Source organism: Oncorhynchus kisutch, linkage group LG13, assembly GCF_002021735.2.
Source record: "Oncorhynchus kisutch isolate 150728-3 linkage group LG13, Okis_V2, whole genome shotgun sequence".
NCBI classification, from domain to species: Eukaryota; Metazoa; Chordata; class Actinopteri; order Salmoniformes; family Salmonidae; genus Oncorhynchus; species Oncorhynchus kisutch.
Genome location: NC_034186.2, coordinates 27,004,089 through 27,011,588, shown reverse-complemented (window position 1 = coordinate 27,011,588; position 7,500 = coordinate 27,004,089).

The following is a 7,500-nucleotide window of genomic DNA, read 5'->3' as shown; positions in this document are numbered from 1 at the left end:
TTTATTGATGTGTGAGATTTGGAGAGATGGCAGATATGCCTTTCCCCTCCGATTCACCCTCCTCCTCCTCCTCCTCAGGTTCACACCACCGACTCCCCCAGAGACACATACACACAGCTACAGAGAGCAACCAAATATTGATCCTACCACAAAGTCTTTAACTTTTATATCCCCCAAACAAATGGGTTTTAGAGAAGGCTCAGTGTGTTGAGAGGGGGAGACTGTGTATTATATTGGCCGGTTGATCTGAAAGAGATTGAAGTCATACATAATTCTATAGACCTACAGGTAACTGCCAAAATAAAGGAAACAACAACATAAAGTGTCTTAAAACCTTTACTAAATCAGAGTGTTTCTTGGTAGTCTTAAACACATCTACTTTGAAACAAAGTATACACCTCACACACATGGTTTTGGGCTTAAAAAAAGAAGACACCTGTACCATTTTTAAATTTTTAAATGTCACCTTTATTTAACCAATTAAGGTTTAAGGTGTTAAGGTTTATGGATGAAATGGAATTTGCTGTCCTGTAGGGACAGGTAGTTGTGACAGTATAGAGGGCTCTGTGTGTTATTTTAACCAGCTCTCCCACAGAGACTATGATCAGACCCCTGGGTTGAAAACATCACTCCCCATCTCTCTCTCTCTCTCTCTTTCTGGGAGGCTTCAGGGACCAGGGAGACAGGGAGAGACAGAGAAGGAGTGGAAAGGGAAAGAGAGGAGAGAGTGAAGATAGGAGGAGATGAGTGGGTAGGAGACCGAGGAGGAGGAGGACGGCTATCAGAGAGTTAGGGTGTAATTGTGTTGGGCAACTCTCTCTCTCTCCCCCTCTCTCTTGCTCCATCTCTCCCTCTCTTCTTCCCTCCTTTCTTCCATCCAAGTGAGTGCTGTTCTACAGATCTTTCACAGTCACAGTAATCACTGCACCTATAGACAGACATCCATTTAACTGCAGCTACTGTAGCATGGTTCTATGCAGTACCACACATAGGAGTCACACTGTGTGCTTGAGTGGAACACTAAAGTGTATTCTGATGCTAACTTGTGTGAGATCCTCTCAGATTCACAGCTCCAACATGGAGAAACACATTACTGTAGCGATATACAGGTAACTGACAAAATAATGGAAACTTGAGTAAATGAGTGATACAACATGTATTGAAAGCAGGTGCTTCCACACAGGTGTGGTTCCTGAGTTAATTAGGCAATTAATAATAGAGCAAAGTACTTTGTCATTATTTCTGACGACAATACTGCTAATTAAGTTGTTTCTAGTATGGCCACCTAGTGACTACCCTCTTACAGCAGACAAGCTGTTATAGCACCAGGGTCACAGTGGGATCCTGTAAGAGGATGCCAGGGTCAACTATAGCATGTTAGCTGATGTATTAATATAGCTTACACTCTGACATGTTACAAATACACACACACAACACACAGGGGACACAGTGACATGTCACGAATACACACACACAACACACAGGGGACACAGTGACATGTTACAAATACACACACACAACACACAGGGGACATAGTGACATGTTACAAATGCTACATGTGTGGGGTCAGATAAATCGATCATTGTGCCAAGTCATATTTCTTCTGTGTACTAATTGGCCATGGAGGACTGTTGGGTTACACTGTGTACTGCTGGAGACTACTGCTGGAGACAACTGCTGGAGACCACTGCTGGAGATACTGTCTCTACATTCGTCAGACACACACACCAGAGTATGTGAGCAGAGTTGTGGGACATCCTGCTCATTGCTCACAGAGCGGCTTACGCACTGCTCCAGCGATGCACATCCTCTCCAACGCTCCACTGAAAACCGCTCCATGCTCACAGGACAAAAAACGGACACTCCAAATTTGCTCCATTCATAAAAATCCCAATTTAACCAACAGCCATCTATTTTTGTGACTACCTGGACCTACCATTTGGTTTTGAAGTATTGAAACCAAAGCATATGGATTTGAATGAAAAGTAGCTATTTTAATTAACATGAAAAGGTGAATGTAAGAAGCGCTTATCATTTCAAATAGACTACATGCCATATTAAACAGCATATAAACACTCTAAATAGGTCAGGAGCCAGACAGGGAGACTAAGAAGGAACGAAAATGGCTTATTTAGGTTATATTTCTTTTATTATTTCAAGGCTATAGTCTACAAATAAATAAATCCCTATAATAAATCCCTATCCCTAAATCCCTATCTGGACAAGAGGAATACCTATGTAAGAATGCTGTTCATTGACTATAGCCCAGTATTCAACACCATAGTACCTTCCAACCTCACCATTAAGCTTGAGGCCCTGAGTCTGAACCCCGCTCTATGCAATTGGGTCCTGGACTTGCTGACGGGCCGCCCCCCAAGTGGTGAAGGTAGGAAACAACATCTACACTTCATTCATCCTCAACACGGGGGTCCCACAAGGGTGTGTGCTTAGCCCCCTCCTATACCCATGTACCCATGTTTACCCTCGACTGTGTTACCATGCACGCCTCCAACTTAATCATCAAGTTTGCAGACTACACTACAGTAGAAGGCTTGATTACCAACCATGATGAGACTGCCTACAGGGAGGAGATGAAGGCTCTGGGAGTGTGGTGTCAGGAAAATAACCTCTCACTCTATGTCAACAAAACAAAGGAGATGATCGTGGACTTCAGGAAAAAGCTGAGGACGCACCCCCCGATCCACATCAACAGGACAACAGTGGAGAAGGTGGAAAGTTTTAAGTTCCTCGGCGTACATATCACTGACAGACTGAAATGGCTTGTCACCTAAACTCCTCACAAACTTTTACAGAAGCACAATTGAGAGCATCCTGTCTGGCTGTATCACAGCCTGGTATGGCAACTGCACCGCCCACAACCGCAGGGCTCTCCAGTGGGTGGTGCCCTCCAGGACACCTACAGCACCCGATTTCACAGGAAGGCCAAAAAGATCAACAAGGACAACAACCACCTGAGCCACTACCTGTTCATCCTGCTATCATCCAGAAGGCGAGGTCAGTACCGGTGCATCAAAGCTGGGACGGAGAGACTGAAAATCAGCTTCTATGTCAAGGCCATCAGGCTGTTAAATAGATATCACTAGCACAGAGAGGCTGCTGCCTATATACAGACTTGAAACCATTGGCCAGTAGACAGTATAGAATACAGTATATACATATGAGATGAATAATGCAAGATATGTAAACATTATTAGTCTATGCCGCTCTGACATTTATTAGTAAACATTATTAGTCTATGCCGCTCTGACATGTATTAGTAAACATTTTTAGTCTATGCCGCTCTGACATTTATTAGTAAACATTATTAGTCTATGCCGCTCTATTCCGCCCTGACATTTATTAGTAAACATCATTAGTCTATGCCGCTCTGACATTTATAAGTAAACATTATTAGTCTATGCCGCTCTATGCCGCTCTGAAATGTATTAGTAAACATTATTAGTCTATGCCGCCCTGACATGTATTAATAAACATTATTAGTCTATGCCGCCCTGACATGTATTAGTAAACATTATTAGTCTATGCCGCTCTGACATGTATTAGTAAACATTATTAGTCTATGCCGCTCTATTTCGCCCTGACATGTATTAGTAAACATTATTAGTCTATGCCGCTCTGGCATTTATTAGTAAACATTATTAGTCTATGCCGTTCTATGCCGCCCTGACATGTATTAGTAAACATTATTAGTCTATGCCGCTCTGACATGTATTAGTAAACATTATTAGTCTATGCCGCTCTATTCCGCCCTGACATGTATTAGTAAACATTATTAGTCTATGCCGCTCTGGCATTTATTAGTAAACATTATTAGTCTATGCCGCTCTGACATTTATTAGTAAACATTATTAGTCTATGCCGCTCTGACATTTATTAGTAAACATTATTAGTCTATGCCGCTCTGACATTTAGATATTCTTAATTCCATTCCTTTACTTAGATTTGTGTGTATTAGATATTTGTTTTGAATTGTTAGATATGACTAGTTATATATTGCTGCGCTGTTGGAACTAGAAGCAGAAGCATTTCGCTTCACCCGCAATAACATCTGTCAAACATGTGTATGTGACCAAAACAATTTGATTTGAATTGATTTGACATTGTGAAGCATTTGCGAGTATGACACAATAGGCTGGTAGGGACAAAGCGCTCAGCAATTAAACATTTTGTTGGAGGATCGGACCCTTTTTTCAATTTTTGGCTAAAATGACATACCCAAATCTAACTGCTTCTAGCTCATTACCTGAAGCAAGGATATGAATATTCTTGATACCATTTGAAATGAAACACTTTGAAGTTTGTGGAAATGTGAAATTAATGTAGGAGAATATAACACATTAGATCTGGTAAAAGATAATACAAAGAAAAAAAACATGCGTTACATTTTTTTAAATTATCTTTGAAATGCAAGAGAAAGACCACAATGTATTATTCCAGTTTAGGTGCAATTTAGATTTTGGCCACTACATGTCAGCAGTGTATGTGCAAAGTTTCAGACTGATTCAATGAACCGTTGCATTTCTGTTCAAAATGTTGTATCAAGTCTGCCCAAATGTGCCTAATTGGTTTATTAATACATTTTCAAGTTCATAACTGTGGACAATAGCATGGTATTCTTTCACAGTAATAGCTACTGTAACTTTGACAGTGCAGTTAGATTAACAAGAATTTAAGCTTTCTGCCCATATCAGATATATCTATGTCCTGGGATTTTTGTTTGTTTCTTACAACCTCATGCTAATCACATTAGCCCACGTTAGCTCAACCGTCCTGCGGGATCCTGTACTATTTAATGAAGCTGCCAGTTGAGAACTTGTGAGGCTTCTGTTTCTCAAACTAGACACTCTAATGTACTTGTCCTCTTGCTCAGTTGTGCACCGGGGCCTCCCACGCCTCTTTCTATTCTGGTTAAAACCGTTTGTGCTGTTCTGTGAAGGGAGTAGTACACAACGTTGTACGAGATCTTCAGTTTCTTGGCAATTTCTCGCATGGAATAGCCTTCATTCCTCCAAACAAGAACAGACTGAACGTTTCAGAAGAAAGTTCTTTGTTTCTGGCCATTTTGAGCCTGTAATTGAACCCACAAATGCTGATGCTCCAGATACTCAACTAGTCTAAAGAAGGCCAGTTTTATTGCTTCTTTAATGACAAATTGCTTCTTTAATGACAACAGCAGTTTTCAGCTGTGGAAACATAATTGCAAAAGGGTTTTCTAATGATCAATTAGCTTTTTAAAGGGATCAACTTGGATTAGCTAACACAACGTGCCATTGGGACCCAGGAGTGTACGCCTATGTAGATATTCCATAAAAATCAGCTGTTTCCAGCTACAATAGTCATTTCCAACATTAACAATGTCTACACTGTATTTCTGATCAATTTGATGTTATTTTAATGGGCAAAAAATTGCTTTTCTTTCAAAAGCAAGGACATTTCTAAGTGACCCCAAACTTTTGAACGGTAGTGTATATATATGTACAAATATTTTTCTCTCCCTCTCTATCTCTCAACCCCTCTCTCCTTCTCTCTCTCTCCTTCTCTCTCCTTCTCTCTCACTCTCTGAGATAAATGTTTTAGGAGTCTGTAATGTACTCTGAAAATATTTTCTATATTAACGTTGAATTCACATTTGCATATCTTTAATTAAACGTCCTGAGTTTTAAAAATGATCTAAACTAACTTGTCACTTCCTATATTTTGTGGTTAATTAATGAATGAATGGCAGTTTGTCCTTGATGTGTCAGCGTGTAGCAACATGTTTATTCCTGTATTCATTAGAGGATGCTTGTACATTACCAGGTGCTGGAGCCTAGCCTGGGAAGTGGCTGATCTGACAGCCTAAAGCTGCCAGTTACATCAGTGTGTTTCAACCCCCTGCTTTCCCATTCTCTCTGCAGAGTCAGATGTCCAAACCCTTGTCCATAGACATCCACAGTTGGTTATGGTTAAGTTAAGGTTTAACGTTTGGGAAACACACACAAAGAAACAAGTGCCTAGCACTGTGATTGAACACGTGGCTTACACCCAACCGCTGTCCACAACACCTTAGTATAATCAAAGCCTACTCTATGGTAATAGCGCTCAACATTGCCCCTAGTGGCTGGTTTTGACGTCTCTCCTGATATCCTATTAACCTTGTGGATTTTTGAGCGATCCCTCTGCTCTGAGTGCGCAGCCTTACTTAAAGTATATGTTTGTCTGTGTGTGTGTGTGTGTGTGTGTGTGTGTGTGTGTGTGTGTGTGTGTGTGTGTGTGTGTGTGTGTGTGTGTGTGTGTGTGTGTGTGTGTGTGTGTCCGTGTGTTAGTCTACTCAACATCATTTATATATTTTCTTTAAGGAAACATTCCATTGCCATGGCACTCCTTTGACCAATCACACCTCAGAGAGACGTTACCATGGTAGCAAGGGAGCTTTGGCGTCGGTGGAGCTGCTGGCTGAGGGAAGTGTGTGTGTATGTGTTTGTGTTGGGGATTTGTCTCCTGTTACGCACACGCACACACACTTGCTCACTCACTCACACACACTGTACCAAACGTAATATTTGGTACAGAAACCTTTGCTTGCAATTACAGAGATCTTACTTTTCCTGTAGTTCTTGACCAGGTTTGCACACACTGCAGCAGGGATTTTGGCCCACTCCTCCATACAGACCTTCTCCAGATCCTTCAGGTTTCGGTGCTGTCGCTGGGCAATACGGACTTTCAGCTCCCTCCAAAGATGTTCTATTGGGTTCAGGTCTGGAGACTGGCTAGGCCACTCCAGGACCTTGAGATGCTTCTTACGGAGCCACTCCTTAGTTGCCCTGGCTGTGTGTTTCGGGTCGTTGTCATGCTGGAAGACCCAGCCACGACACATCTTCAAAGCTCTTACTGAGGGAAGGAGGTTGTTGGCCAAGATCTCGTGATATATGGCCCCATCCATCCTCCCCTCAATACGGTGCAGTCGTCCTGTCCCCTTTGCAGAAAAGCATCCCCAAAGAATGATGTTTCCACCTCCATGCTTCACGGTTGGGATGGTGTTCTTGGGGTTGTGCTCATCCTTCTTCTTCCTCCAAACACAGCGAGTGGAGTTTAGACCAAAAAGCGCTATTTTTGTCTCATCAGACCACATGACCTTCTCCCATTCCTCCTCTGGATCATCCAGATGGTCATTGGCAAACTTCAGACGGGCCCGGACATGCGCTGGATTGAGCAGGGGGACATTGCGTGCGCTGCAGGATTTTAATCCATGACGGTGTAGTGTGTTACTAATGGTTCTTTGAGACTGTGGTCCCAGCTCTCTTCAGGTCATTGACCAGGTCCTGCCGTGTAGTTCTGGGCTGATCCCTCACCTTCCTCATGATCATTGATGCCCCACGAGGGGAGATCTTGCATGGAGCCCCAAACCGAGGGTGATTGACCGTCATCTTGAACTTCTTCCATTTTCGAATAATTGCACCAACAGTTGTTGCCTTCTCACCAAGCTGCTTGCCTATTGTC